Source organism: Balaenoptera physalus (genome assembly GCF_965194825.1).
Source record: "Balaenoptera physalus genome assembly, chromosome: 2".
Classification (NCBI taxonomy): domain Eukaryota; kingdom Metazoa; phylum Chordata; class Mammalia; order Artiodactyla; family Balaenopteridae; genus Balaenoptera; species Balaenoptera physalus.
In genome coordinates, this window is record NC_138883.1 from 55,508,645 (window position 1) to 55,525,013 (window position 16,369).

A 16,369-nucleotide genomic window follows, 5' to 3' on the forward strand; every position below is an offset into this window, starting at 1 on the left:
ATTGCAAGTAAATGTTTATGTAATTTTGTAGTGAATTACTCTACCAAACACATTGTAAAAATCAGAAGAGATACTGCAAAAATAAATAGATTGGATTGTATATGCATATATGTGTGTATAATATCTATAAATATTTCTATAAGCAAAATAAAGTAGTAAAAGCAAGATAAACTTATGAAAACATTTATAGCATATGACTGTTAATCACATGTATAATTATCATATGTAAAAATTAGTGTTATTTTATAAAGAAAAAAAATACTTCAGTAGAAAAATAAGCAGATTAACAAAGCCTGACAAAAGAAAATGAGAAATATTCAAGAAAAATATGAAAACATGTTCAACCAAAGAACAATAAAACTAATAATGAGCTTTCCGCACATTAAAGTTTTAAAAATGTATAATGTTAATATGGTTTTGAGAAACAGGCCCTCTTGTAGGTTTATTGTTACTCATAGGTGTAACATTTCTAAAGGACTATTTGACCATTTGGGTCAATATTCATAGAAGTATTTATGAAACTTGACTCAGAAATTTCATTCAAGAAATTGATCTTAATGAAACTATCATAAATATAGACAAAAGTTTACAAGACTATTAATTATTCTGTCATTTCAACAGTGTCATATTGGGAATTGTCTTTATGCTCAGTAACAGGAAACTTGTTAAATAAATGTTGATCCATTCACAGATTCACCTACTGTGAAATTATTAAAATATATTTTATTAAAATAGTTAATAACTTGGAAATATAAATTATACTTTTAGGTGTTATCAAAAAGAAAAGAAAAAATGGTAATATCAACCTTGTCCTTATTTTGTCAGTCCTTTCATATTATTGACAATTTTTAACAGTGCCATATATTGGTTTTCACAACTCTCGTGCTGTATGAACTCTAGCTTTGTGTAATGAAGAGGATCAGATGTTGTTTATAGACATTTTAAATAATTTTCTTTAGCCCTGAAGTTTAAGTCTATAATTATAGATAAATAGATAAGATGAAAATACATTAAAAAGGTTTAATTTAATCTCATAAATTTATTTTAAGGACCCACATAGGAGAAGAATCATTAAGTTATTTGGTAAATTGAAAAAAAATATGAAAAGGACATAATCCATTTTTTGGAAGCTCATTAAAAGCTCACTAAGAGTTGAAAAAACAGAATTTTATTTGCGAGATTACCTGAAATGGATGATATAATGAAGTAATAAACATATACCGCAGGAGAACGGAGAAGTGGTTTATTTTGTCAGTAGGAAGTGATATCCTATTTCTTTGGTTCTAAGTAAGTCACATTTCCCCCGCCTCCACCCTAATTTAAGTGCTCTGAAATTGGAATTAAAATGTGGCATTTACAGAATATTGAGCAGAGTTCTCTGTGCTATACAGTAGGTCCTTGTTTGTTATCCATTTTAAATACAGCAATGTAACAACCTAGTCGGGAAAAGAATTTGAAAAAGAATAGATACATGTATATGTATAACTGAATCACTTTGTTGTACGCCTGAAACTAACACAACATTGTTAATCAACTGTACTCCAATATAAAATAAAAAGTTAAGAAAAATAAAATAAAATGTGGCATTTTACAGCCACCATCAGCCATGTGGAAGTGATGACATGGTTGACACACTACTTCAACTTCTGGAAAGATCAAGAAAAAGTTAGCATCCAAGTTTCTTAGAGGAAATGAAGCTTTGAAGAATGTGTAAGTAGAAATGGTAGGATAAAACACTTTATTCTGAAAGTTGAGAAATTGCAGTTTTTTTCATAGATTATTGAAGCAAAAGTGGATCATAGATCATTTAATTTACTTCTCTCATTTTATAAATGAAGACACAAAGACCTGGGGTTGTTAAGAAACTCAGCCAAAGCCATACAGTAAGTTGGTGACAGATTCATAACTAGAGAAAAAGTTTCTTGCTTTTTTTGAGAACTATAAATATTAGACCCATGTGGCTGTGGCAGAAAGAACACGACTAGGTGAAACAGCAGATAATTTTTGGAAGGTGGGTAGTTGAGAGTAAATGAAATTAATAGTGAATTTAACTATGCAAATTTAACTGGCAGAATGAAAAATTTGCCATTGCTTTCTACCAATTTAACAAATTGATGTAGGAGGAAAATATTTTCTATACGATGGTGGCAAGATGTGGGGAGGATTATGCAAGATCTTTTTCCTGTGGATTTTAAGTCAAGATTTGTCTCAGACCCTTTTTTTCTTTGTCTGTGTTATATCAACTGTAAACATGATTGACATCTTTTTGTTGTTGTTGCTTTGAAAAGTGCATTTGATACAAAGTTTAAATTTTAAGAAGAAAACCATAAGAAATTGGAGGATAAAAAATGTCATATTCAGAATATTCTAAACTTGATTTTTCTAATAAATTATATACAGTATCCTTTGGGGTAAAATTTTAATGTCTCCTAGCTTAATATTCCTCCAGAAATTGATAAGTATTTAAGTATTTTCAAAAGTTTAAATGTGATAATGACACTTTTTTTAAGATTTGAAACTTGTGAAATTCAAATTCTAAGTCATTTCTGAGAGTATAAGTGGAAAATACGTTCTACTTAGAAATAGTGTAGGGTAGTGAAGAAAATGCTGGTCTAAAAGTAAACATTGGGATCTATTCTAAGTTCTTCTAACCAATTCTCTAACCTTGGAAAAGTTTAAAACTTCTTTGTTTTTCAGTTTCCTCAGTTATAAGATTGGACTTGAATTATGATCTCCAAAGTGCTAATAGTGTTTGCTTCCATAGTTTAAAAATCCAATCACATTAAATGAATTAATTCTGTTAGTAAAATTAATTAGAAAAAACATTGAGATTTCTAATTGGCCAAAATTTGACCAGTAGATATGTTGGTTGTTTATACAATTTAAACTCGTAGCAGTAAAATATGAATTTGCTCACCAAGATTTTTCTCAGACAAGATAAAGAAACAAGTTTACTTTACAATGTCAGCATCCCAAAATGAAAAGAAACAGATATCTCTGACACTGAGACCTGTTATATGAATGTTTGTGGGAGGTGAGGATTTTCGCACAGTCTTTATACAAAGAAAAACAGGTATAATAGTTGGTACATCCTTGATAATATTCCTATAATAAATACAAAAAGACTTTGATACCATGGTTTCTCATGGCAGTCTTCAAACTGATGGGTAATACCAAAGAGTAATTTTCAGCAAATGTAAATTTTTTGAGGATACAGAATACAATAGATTTCTAAGAAAATTTTTTATTTGATCTAAAAGTAAAATTCAGAACAGCAAGGGAAATTTATATTTATTTCTATAGAAAATTCTCCACAAATAGTATTTTTTTCATAGCTGCACTTTTGATAAAGGTGGGTTTTTTGATAAAAAAAAGATTATTTCATCTGTCATGATCCTAAAGTCCCAGTATTATTTGTTGCTGATTAAATCAGTCACATATGCTTTGATATTAACTTTAGCAGATTGTAGTTAAATAGTTGAGGAAAATTATGGAACTTAATCACAACGGGTACAAGGAACAAGAACAAGGAATGACTCAAGTGCATTTCTAGAGTCTTTTTCATAAATTTAGTTTGCGTTCATCACAACACATGGAAAAAAGGGCAATTCTATGCCAGAATTCTTTGCCAAAGATCGTGGATATAACTCTTTTATCTGGAAATGATTCTACCCACATAGGTTCCATTAATGTCCATCGTGAACACAGAAATGTTTCAAATGCTACTTGATTGTCTAATTTTAATAAAAGGAGAGTGAACTCTACAAGAAAGCACATTAAAAAAGTATATCTAGATTAAGGAATATTTTCTGACAGAATCATTAAATCAGAGAGAGTTGATTGGATGTTAGAGAAAATGTATTAAAAATTGATAGGATTTTAGAGTATTTGACCTTAAGCCAGATTCAACTGTCAAGGCCATTCCTAACGCCCCAATTCACATATCATGTAGCTTTAAGAACATTTACTTTTCTACTCTCAGTACCTGGGGTATATATATACAGTCTATAGTTTCAAATCATTAAGGAGCGAATTAAAAGTAGTGGGTAAGAAAATCTATCCCTATTTGATAGTTCTCTTTGTCTAGAATATTTCTGCTGACCCTGACCTTGATAAGGTGTTAACACGCAGGTTCTACCTGAAGATTAAGTTTGATTTGGAAAGGTTTCACCCCAGAGAGCCAAGGGCAATGAAAATATCAATAAAACTAAAACAAGTGGTTTATTTTATGCCTAACAGGTTTTTTGGCAAACTGACTAAGCAGGGCCAGGAAGGGGGTGAGGAAAGTGAGGCACCTAAGGCACAAAATTTCAGGAGGCATTCCCTCTCAGCTGTGGACAAGTGAAGACAAAAGAGTATGATATGCAGAAGTAGAGATATGGGGCTCTTTTGCCTCAGATACAAGCACTCAGTACTTCAGTGGAGGAGCAGAACATTCCATAAGTGAGCTTGGGGGGCACAGCATAGGGATGTATTTTAGTGCTCTTTGTACAGGTAGTGGAGGTGGCTTCCACACTATTTTTTAACAGTGCAATTAACTGAAATGAGCACCTAGCAATGTGTAGGAAAGTCTCTCTTTGTAGCAAAGGTTGTGGTAACTCTTCCTTTGTTATTTTGCATTCTTCAAAGCTGTCTGTACAAAGATAAACCTTCTCATAATATATATGTAAGTAAATAGATATTTCAAAAAATTTAGTGAATTATACAAAAAAGGAGCTTGGACATTTCAATTTTACATGTTTTAAACAAACTGAAGTGGGATGGAAATCATCATATTTTGTCCTTCCAAGGAAAAAAGAGCCAGGCACCTAAACCTAGAGTTTCCTCCATGTTCCACTACAAAGAGCCATTCTTTGACATGTATGTAGATGTCTTGCTCTTTACATTTTAGATTCTATGTTTTGTGAGCTTATGCCCATGTGACTAGTCACACTTTCCCCAAGGTATCACCTAATAATTTGGATTATTGAGTATACAATTAATCATAACCCTCTTCTTCATTAGCTTCTAGACCAATAGAAAACTAAACAAAAAACATATGGAAAATACAGGATAAAGCTGGTTTAGATAATAATATTCCAGCCGAAAGTCAAAAGGTGCCTTCCTAATGCTTCTCCCACCCCAAATCTAGGGACCTGGATCTGCAAAGCTGACACTTAGCCAGGCAGCCAGTGGGCAGGACCACACTCTGCCTTACACACCACAAAGTAATAGACTGGGCCTGTAAGGACCTGGACATACCAGAAGCAGGTGTGAGAAAGCAGAATCTGCTTTTCTTGCTGGCCATCAGCTGAAAGCAAGAGAGAAGGAAAGAAAGAGAGAGTGAGAAATCTGGGTCACACAGGATGGATTATATTTATTTCAAGATTATCTATCAATGCTAATCTCATAGAGAAGAGTATTGATAAGTGGAGAACTGGTAAAAGCCTTTCTCCTAATCCTTCTCTGAGAGGGCAGAAATAGCACTAAATGTTCCTATATTTTATTCAAAGCAGTAACTTGTAGAAAGGGAAAGAAGAGTTTCCCCTGTGCTGTGTACTCTGTACTAGGAAAGCATTTTAAATGTATTATCCCTTTTTATACCTGCAAGAAACCTATGACAGGGGACATTTATATTCCAATTTTACAAATTCAGGAATTGAGGCTTCGAGAGTTTGAGTGACTTGGTCCATGTCACATGGTGAGCTGAGAGAGAGCTGGGACTCAAACTTGTGCTCTGAAATACTGCATGGCATTCTGTCACATATTCTTCTATGGCTCAGTCAGAATATCATCTTCCTTTATCCCTCCTATCTGATAAATATTCTACTCTCAACATCTTCATATTTACTTAGTACATCTGTGGGTCTCTAGCCACTCTAAGATTTTTGATCATTTATTTGGGTGCAAATGTTATCTCCTTTACTTGATTTTAAGCCCAGTGGGGACGCGTTTTTGTCTAAATTATACTGGGGTACCACATAGGATCTTACAAGTGTTCATGTGGTGACTTCAATTTTGCTTTTGAAAATTTAATAATTCCTTTTGTTTTGGCAGTTTAAAAATAGTGAGAATTTGTCATTGTAGAGAAATTTTCTGTTTCCTTTACCTTAAGATAACATTGATATTTTGATGTGTTGGACTTTATGTTCAGTTGTATACAGAATTAATCTCTCCATATCAACATCTTCAATTTAAATTATCTTTTTTTTTTTTAAGCAAAAAAGCCATTTAGCAAGAAATGTTCTTTTGAACTCCATAGCTCTTGAATTAGTGCTGTCATGTTAAAATCCCTAATGCTGTTTTGTACCATTTGAATTGATATGTAAAAAGAAAGCTACTATTAACCTGGAACTCTTTTTCTCAACTGGAATTCTGCCTGAAGTCTGACAGGCTTTATTTTAAACCCTACTTCTTATATGAGGAGTTTGCATGCAAACCCTGAGATTTTGAAAGCTAATCATCATGGCGTGTGCATGAAATTTTGAGTCTGTTCTACATCTGTTATCTGTTTGAAAATTCTGACCTGAAGGCATAAAACATTTGAGTTACAGAACATATGGAACATCTGGAAATTCCTCATTTCCATTTGGTGGGCCATAACTAAAACCCCAACTCTTTCTTAGTTCATTACTTCACTCACTAATGATTAGTGCTACATCAGGTCTGTTTCAATTCCCCTTTCTGGCTCAATAGTTCTTTATGCCTTTTATTTCCTGCTGTCTTGAACTCTGCTTCACTCGCTTCCTTCCATCTCATTTGCTATAATAATAAGCCACCCTCCACAAATTATTTTGGTTCAGTTAAGTATCCAGGAAGACCAGACACTTTATTCCTCAGGTTAAATTACCACTTGTCATGAGCATACCTTATTTCAGAGAGTACTTGTGATAGTTTCATTCATAAACCCCATGCTTATGTAAGGGGCTATGAAAAATTTGGTCAAATACGTATATAGTATATATATATTTACTTTCCAATATGATACAGATCCAACTGCTGTTTTACTCTCATTTATTTAAAGATGACAATATGACAATAAAGATGTTACCTTTATAGCATTTCTACATTTTGTACTGCTCACTAGTTTTAGGAAGAAATTCAGAGAAAAAAAAGTTATTGCATATGCAGCAAGCAGCTTCTTCAGAATCCTCCTCTTTTTATTATTTTGTTCATTTATTAATTTTTGTGCTTCCTCTCCAAATTCTCTTCAGTAAAACTTATCTACTTCTGGCCAAGCTTGCATCACGTTGACTAGCTCTTCCTTCCCGTTAAATATGTGATAAAATTTTAGAGTATGAGTAATGGCTTTGGAGGTAAAAGCCTCTTTTGGAGGAAACAGGGCAGGAAGGTTGAAGAAAACAGTGAGAGTTAAAATATATGCAAGACCTATATATAATATATAAATTTGGAAATGAGACTTTTTTCCTTCTCTTTTCCCTTAGAGATGACCTGCAACCTTTTGTTATCAGTGGCACATATAGAAATATGTTTCTATACTCTATAACTCTATGTTAACTTTAAAAGAAAGCAAAAACATGTCCTTGATGTTGTAGGAGATTTAGGGCATGCTAACTAGGCATTTTCTTCTCTCTAAGCTATGAACCAACTGAGAACTGACACAGGAAACTAGAATAAAAATAAAGGTTTCATGACAGCTAAACATTAAAATGCAGCTTGGATCAGAATTCTCTTTCTCCCCCCACCCAGTGAACCTTGAGACCCATACTTGGTGAGAGGCATGGAGGGCCCAGGTTTCCCTCACACACCACTGGGAAGGAGGAGAGAGCCCAAGGGAGACCAAGTGAGCTTGGTCAGTATTTGTTCAGAAGAACAACACTGACTGACAGATAGCAGCCTGTCTCCATCTCACCCGCCAGGGAAACCCACCTGCTTTCTCTGGCAGTAGGCACAGGAGAAAGGGCAAGAGCTTCTATGATATTTTTGAGAGGGTTAATGGCTCTAAAATATGACTTGCTAAGAAAATGCGTGGAGGAAGTTCATAGTTCTCCTTACTAATGACCTCTCTATTAAGAAGAAATCCATAGTGCTTTCGTCTTTACTATTTTGTACACAAGCTAAGTTTTTAAGCTTGAAATGCAATTTTATAACCTAGATACTTTTATATTTTTAAGTGTTCTGACTTACAATTGTTACTAGTTTGCCAAGTAACCATAGATTTCAAAGTAATATTAATCAGGAAAAAGGTTTTAACCTAAAAGTAGTCATCAATCTTGGGGCAAGAGATATGACATGATAAGATTAGACAGTGAGAATTCCTGTGGCAGAGGCATGAATGGAAATGAAAAAAAAAATTAAACAACAAAAAAGACTACTGTAAGAAAAGGAAAGAAGCAAAGAAAGACAAAAAAATAGTACAATTTTTTTTTACTGGTTTTTATTTTTAAAGCAGTTTTAGATTCATAGCAAAATTGAGCGGAAGGTATAGAAATTTCCCATTTTTCCTTGCCCCTTGACTGTATGCACAGTCTCCCCTACTGTCAACAACCCACACCAGAGTCGTACATTTGATACAGTCAGTGAACCTACATTGTCACATGATAATCACCCAAAGTCTGTAATTTACATTAGGATTCACTGTTGGTCTTATACATTCTATGGGTTTGGGAAAATGTATAATGACTTGTCCACTGTTAGAGTATAGGGGAGCAAAATTTGCCACCTCCAAATGTGTCTATTTGGCATGAGGATTAATTTTAAGCTGATTATTTTAAGAAACAGAAGACTCAAGAAGTTTTTCTTGTTATCTCCCCCTTAACTGCCTAAAAGAATTTAGATAAAGGTCCTGATTCAGGATAGATCTATCACTAGAAATTATCTGGTAATATAGGTGAGGTGGGGAAAACTCTCTGGGTCCCACTGTCTTTGCAAGGCCTAGCAAACCTTTGTTTATCAAACATTTGCTTTCCCATCTCCCTGTGAATTGCCTTCCTCCTGTTTGAAGACTGAAACCACTACCCCCAATATCCTCTTTTGTCTTTAACTGAAGATGGTATTTAAAGTGAGGACTGGCCATTTTGGTAAGTTACTCAGTTTTCTTGGGTCTCTCCCATGTATACATGGTATTAAACTTTTGTTTAATTTTCTCTTGTTAATCTGGCTCATGTCAATTTAATTCTTAGACCAGCCAAAGAACTTAGAAGGGTAGAAGAACATGTCTTCCTCCAATAAAAATAATACTAAGCCCAAGGGAGAATAGAAGAAGGAGGTTAGTAAAAATACAAGTAACATGTACTTCCCACCTTGAAAAGGTTTTTAGTCTGGTAGAGGAAGACAGATATAAACCATAAATACACGTGAATGACTATGGGAATAACATGAGATGCATTAATATAAGCTAATTTTGGAAATACCTGATTTGAAGTTTCTAAAGTGGAACACTGGGAATCCAGTGTGATATGATCACTCTTGCTTAGTAGTTAAGGACACACCTTTGAATCAGACAGGCTTAGGTCCTGCAGTACTATTTATTAGCTGTTTTACCTTGGGTGAGTTACCAGGAATACCTTGTTTCATTGCACTTTACTTAATTGCACTTTGGAGATACAGTGTTTTTTTCAAAATGAAGGTTTGTGCAACCTTGCATCGAGCAAGTCTATCAGCACAATTTTTCCAACAACATTTGGAAATGCTCTCTGTGACACATTTTGGTAATTCTCGAAATATTTCAAACTTCTTCATTATTATTATGTTTGCTATGATCATCTGTGATCTGTGATCTTAGATGTTACTATTGCAAAAAATTATGACTTGCTGAAGGTTCAGATGATAGCATTTTCTTAGCAATAAAGGATTTTTAAATTAAGGTATGTACATTTTTTTAGACATAATGCCATTATACACTTAATACACTACAGTATAGTGTAAACATAACGTTTAGATGCACAGTGTAAACATAACTTTTAGATGCACTGGGAAACCAAAAACGTTGTGTGACTCACTTTATTGTGATATCCATTTTATTGCAGTGGTCTGGAACCAAATCCACAATATCTCCAAGGTATGCCTGTACTTTATTTTTTTAATTTTCACCTTCCTCATTTGGAAAATGAGAATAATAGTAGTAGATGTCTTAAAAGATTAATGTGACAAATAAGAATACTTATTCAGTGTTTAGCATAATATAACACATATATGGTCAATATATGTTGAAAATCGCTCATAGATAATTGTATTATGTTAATAAATCTCATTGTAGTGAATGATGAAAGCTAGAAAATACCTCTGGCTCTAGAATTGTGACTGAATTGGTCTCCTGGACCTGCACTGAGGTCCAGGAGACCAATTCAGATAAGCACAGCCAAAAAATAACAAAACCGATGCTGAGACTGGAACAGCACAAGCTTTATTCAATGGCCAAAGAGTGGAGAAGTTGGAACTTAGTTCAAATATCAATGTCTCAATCTGATTAGGGCTGAAACACCATATATATAGGAAGGTGGAGGTAAAAGGGAGGAAATTGAGTGAAGAGAGGAATATTCATGACTTATCCAAGAACGGGTGTGGTTTGGACCCAGAACTGAGGCAACATTTCTTTTCAGTCCTTGTTTGGGTTCCTCTTGCTGTTGCCATGGCAACTGTCAAATGTAATGATGGGTGGGTGTGTCACTTAGTATGCTAATGTATTACAATGAGCATATAATGAGGCTCAAGGTCCACTGGAGGTCAGGTCTTTCGCCATCTTGGGCCTAGCATTCTAACCAGTTCTCGTTTTCTTTTGCAGCTTCCTCCTTCAGATAAGAACAGTTATTTTCCATTCTGGGGAGGGGCCGGGGTATGATTTTGGGACAACAGCCTGTTAACAGAAACAGGAGAGCAGGTCAAATATTGAGGGATTTTTTTCTCCTTTCTCTTCAATTCTTTGGTTTATATAACCATAAGGTATCAGAACAGTAATATTTATTGGCATAGAAGTGTTACAGACTGAGAAGTTAAATAGTAACATTTGTTCATATGGCTTTATGTAGTCTAAGGTCTAATTTTAGTGAAAGAAATAAAATCATTTACTACAGAACACTATACCTTTTACTGCTAAATGATTTGTAATTTGCCTTGCTAAGAGATCCTAGAATTGTACACAGATGACTTTCTTCCTACTTTCAGATTATGCTTTCATGTGTAGACTAGAACTTGATCACCTGGTCAGGAATAGAGCATGCTAATTCCTGATTCTGCCATGGACATTTAAAAACTCTTATCAACAATTTGAAATGGAAATGTTTCTCCAAAAATTTTTATTTGCTTACTAAAAGTTTTAAATAATATAGTTTAAAATGTATTTATTTATTTAGCTATATAGTATTAAAGTGAGGTGATAAGTAAATACCTGCTAAATTTAACTGTAATCCCTTGGCTTTTCTTATTGATTCAATTAACTGCTTACTCTGAACCATGAGAAAAGTTCCACAGCATATGGCCACAATTGTAATTTACCCTAGCCACTTGTTGCAATTTAATATGCATCTATTGATTTTGGCACTTAACTGTTATAAACACTAACAGTTTTCATCATTTAGGAGTTATAGCACCCTAGTCTGATAGTTAAATCTGAGGTAGGCATGCTTCATTTGAGTGAGAAGCTTTTTATGTCAACATAAAAAGCATCATGACTTACTTTTACTTAAGGCTACTAGAGTTACAATAGATTAGGGAAACAGCATGAGATTATAAAGCACATCATGTATTCCTCATTTATACCCGTTCAGGAGTAGGAAGTATCATCTGTCATTACAAGTTATTTTAAGACTTTGAGTATGTTATTAGCTTCAAATTTTCCATGATTACATCTTAGATATACAACAGGGAGAATATAATGATACAATTAAATGCACACTCTCTTTTCTAATATCTGTCACTTAATGAAAAGCAAAAGCTTAAATCATTGCACTTAGCCTGAGTGTAATGAAATGAAGTGTTCTTGCTTGAGCAGAAAGAATAACAAAAATCTAGGTAGGCAATTAACATCTTTGGTTTTTGCTCTACTCCATACTCCATGATTATGACACCCATGTCTTTATCTCTGAATGGACTGGTAAGAGAAGTTGGATCTAGGAAGCCGGTAAACTGTGCTAGATCTTTTCACATATCATAAACTGTAGAAGACTTGGATGAAGTTTTATTGCCTATATTCTATAGTTCTGTCTTATTGCCTACTCTTCCTTAAAAAATTGTCAACAACTCCTTGGAGTGTGTAGTGTTTTTGTCCATGTAGAAATGCTAGGTAGATCCAGCTCTTGATGACACCTCCCTGTAGTATTGTTTTATGTAGTAGGCTCCTTGCACAGGACTGGAAGGAGGAACAATTGTTCTGAAAAACATATTCTAAAACAGAGTGAAGTAGAGATTTGTCTGGCTCGCACAATAGAGGGGACCTGCCTCAGAGACAAGTGAATGTACTCTTTTTAGACTAAGTTTGTCTCCATTTATCAAATGAACAAAATGATTACATAACTCAATTTTTGTACATGGCAAGTATTTTGCTAAAGAAAAGGGAATTAAGATAATCAAGTCTAAATAAGTTACATAAAATTAAAAAGGAACCAATTTTGCTTCAGTTATCTAGATGTCAAGATTTTTTGTTTGTTTTGCTTAAATTTCTCATATATCTGCCTCATGTTGTTCTTTTATGGTGTTATAGTTTCCCTGACTCTGTTAGGAAATAGTCAAAATAAGTTGTTTTACTCATTTTTTAAGAAATCCTGAAAATGAATGCATAACTTTAGGAATAAAACTTGAAATTTTAAGAATCAATTTTAAAACTATTTAATAATTATATCTACATGTCACTAGTTGCATTATACAGGCTCAGTAAAGATTAGGTGAGTAAATAAATATAAATACAAGACAGATTATAAGAATGATTATTAATCCTTTCATATTTCTTTTCAATGATAGTGGACATTTGTGTTGTTTTTACTTTATTTATAATGAAATACAATACTTCTTCCATTCTCCAATTTTCACCTTTGACTACTTTAGAGATTTGTTATTGGTAGATCATATATATTTATACTCCACAAAATAAACATATATCAGTCAAATTGTATTGTTTTGTGAGGCATTTTCCTTTGCAGGTGCAGAATATGTTTCTAAGAGACAGAAAGGGAAACACTTACTTTTAAACTTAATTTGTCTTGCCTTATTTTTACTTTGGTGAGTGTTTGTAGAAAAAAAGCTCAGTCATATTGATTTCTGATCACTTGCCTCAGGAAATGAAAGTGATGTTAAGTCTCTCCTTATTTCCTACTCTCTTCCCTCTTGAGTAATTATGCTTGAGAATCAGTTTTACTAATGGAGGGCTGCTTAATTTAATAGTGCAGAATATATCTGGGGAGAGCAATTTCACAGTTGTGAAAAGTAGAATGGGATCTTACTTGTCAGGTTTAGAATTAAGAAAAATAAAGATAGCCACCTAATGAAACATGTTTTAGGAGATGTGAGAGTGAGGATGGACTTCCCTAAATCACTGACTGGTGAAGTATTGCAGGCATAATGAGGCCACAGCAGAGGCATTGTGGCAACTTGGCTTCTTTACATATTTTCATGCCCTTTATCTTTGTGCGCGTGTGTTTTTCTATTTTGCTTTTCCAAAATTAAATTAAACATATGAAAGGAATTTTCCTGTTGTTGATATTGAATTCCAGAAATGACATTGGGCACATATCCTTCCAAATTTATATCTGATTGGTTGTATTATGTTCTTGATGCCTAAAAGTGGGACTGATTTACCATAGATGTTCAAATTTTATTTGAATTTTTTAAATGAATAAGGAATAAATGAATGAGTGAAAGGGATAGTGGGGGGAAATGGATGCTAATAATGAACCTCAGGTAGCGAAGGCTTCTCGGATGAGATAATATGTGAACAGAGGACAATAAAGTGAAGAAGAGAGCTGTATGGGTACAATGTGAATAAGTGTGCTTAGGCAGCAGGAATAGAAAAACCTCCAGTCTCTAAGCTAAAGCCTTAGTGTGTGTTAGAGAAACAGTAAGGAGGCAAAAAGAGCAAAGACAAAAATGGCAGAAGGTGTCATAGGAGAGGTTGCCAGGGCCCAGGTGTAATGAGCCCTTGAAGACTTTTGTAAAACCTTTGGGTTTTACTCCGGGTGAAGTGAGAAACCATTAAAGGGTTTTTAGCAGAGCAGTGACTTAGTTAAATATATATTTTAAAAGTGCATTCTGGATGTTGTATGGATAATTGATGTACGGGATGCAAGAGGTAATGCTTGGCTGCAAGTTTGCAAGTGCATAGTCAAGATCAAAGAGGATGATAGCTTGGACTAGGTCAGGAGCCTGGGAGAAGACGCTATGAAGTATCTTTTGATGTACAAAGAATTTGCTGACATGTTGTGTGAAAGAAAGGCAGGAATCAAAGAGGGCTACAGGTTTGGGGGCGTGAGCAAAGGGAGAACGATAGTGTCATATACAAAGTTAGGGACCCCGGAAGGAAGAATAAGTTGTGATTAGAGATTTGTAGAATCAAGAGTTCTGTTGACTTGTTAAGTTTGAATGGATTTATCAAGTTTAGAGTTGTAAGCAAGTAGCTAGGGTATATGGTCTGGTCCAGTGGAGACGGTGATTGCATGAGAGTCATTAGAGGAAATAGGTATGATCAACAGAAGAATTGATAGAGAAGAGCTCTAAAGACTCAGGTTTGAGGTGGTGTAAATTAACACTCTTTGTTTTTGTGTTTTTAACAATGAGTAGTCAAACTTCATTAATTTTAAATAATAAATTTGAATTGTATTTATATAAACATATATATTCAATCTGTCAGTATTTTTAGTTCTTTTCTTCTTTTTTTTTCCCCCAAAGAAGGATGCTCTGTACTGCTATTTGGGAAGTATAAAGCTGACTGCCTTACTACGAATTTTTTAGGAGGGCCAAGAGAGAAAAGCAGGTAGGAATTTCTTCCCTCTGTATCTTGAGTTCCATTTAACTCCATGCTTTGAGCTTGGTATTTTCACCCCAACCCCTGTCCAGATACACACACAAACACACACACACACACATGCACACACACATCTCTTCTTACTGTCCAAATTCTGGTCTTATGTATGAATTTATATCTATATCTATAGCTACATCTATATCTCTATCTAAATCTACATCTACATCTATATCTACATCTGTATATCTCCATCCTTTAATGTGCATGTAAATGTGTATTGCTAGGCCTAGGAGAAGAATTTCAGGATCATAGAAGATTGTCATATTCAAACTTCAGTAAGTAATCCCAGATTGTTTTCTCAACTGGTTAGACAAATTTATACTTCAACCAGCACTACGTGAGTGTTCCTATTGATCCACATTTCACCACTACTTATTAGGGAGCTATACATACACATGTAATATGTATATAAAATATTCAATAATATTAATATAAGTATATTAAATGTATTACATATATTTAATTTTTGACAAGTGGAATGGTGTGAGATTGAATCTCATTGTAGTTTTAATGTGCATTTCTCTAAATTGTGATAAGTTTGTGGATATTTTCATACATTTATTAACCTGTAGTTTTTTCCTCTTGTATCAAATGTTTGTTGTAATCTTCTGAGTTTATTGTTAATTGATTCATAGGAGTTCTTTATATATTCCAGTTACTAGTGTTTTATCAGTTATATGTGTTAAAAAGTCTTTTTTCAGCATGTGGCTTATCTTTTTACTCATGTAATGGTGTCTTTTAATAAACAGATGTTCTTAAGTTTAATGCAGTTGACTTTGCTAATTTATTTTCCTTAATGGTTTATGACTTTTGGAATCCTACTTAAGTTTCTCTTTGTACCCTAAAATGACTGAAACTATTCTACATTTTCTTTAAAGCTTTTAGTGTTGGCTTCTATACTTAAGACCTTAATTCATCCAGAATTGATGCTTTTATATAATGTATAATGCAAGTCAATTTATCAAATTTCAGGTTTCAGTATGTATGGAGTTGTGTTCTCTCTTCTATTGCATCTATTTGTCTCTGTGCCAATGTGCAAATATCACACTGTTATTATTTGTATATTCATATTATCTTAGTATCTTGTAGAACAAATCCTCTGCCTGATTTATCTTCAGGGCTAACTTGGCTATCCTTGAGATTTTCTTCTTCCTTTTTAAGCTTTTTGCTTGTTCACATATGGAAATGTGTGGAAATCCTAAACACACAACTGTACACAAAGTAAAAATACCAATGTAAACAGACAAAGAAATAGAGCACTACTAACACCTCAGGATTTCCAATCCCAGACGCAAAATAAAACCACTATCCATGCCTGTTTTTAAACTTTATATACATTTACTTCTAAAACTTCACTTCAGCTATATCTCAGGTTTTATTAGGTAGTATTTTCATTATGATTTTGTTCTATAGATTTTA

At 33.7% G+C, this 16,369-nt stretch overlaps 1 long non-coding RNA gene across 2 annotated transcripts in view; it reads left to right on the forward strand.

Moving 5' to 3' along the window:
• LOC309656122 overlaps window positions 1-16,369 on the forward strand; it is an 870,723-nt gene that overhangs the window by 674,316 nt on the left and 180,038 nt on the right. Inside the window, exon 5 of one of the 2 annotated variants that reach the window (XR_014261149.1) lies at window positions 9,969-9,988. This is a non-coding gene — a long non-coding RNA (uncharacterized lncRNA). Of the gene's footprint in view, window positions 1-9,968; window positions 10,001-16,369 lie in introns of those variants that run through there. The other variant, XR_014261150.1, reaches the window with a different exon arrangement.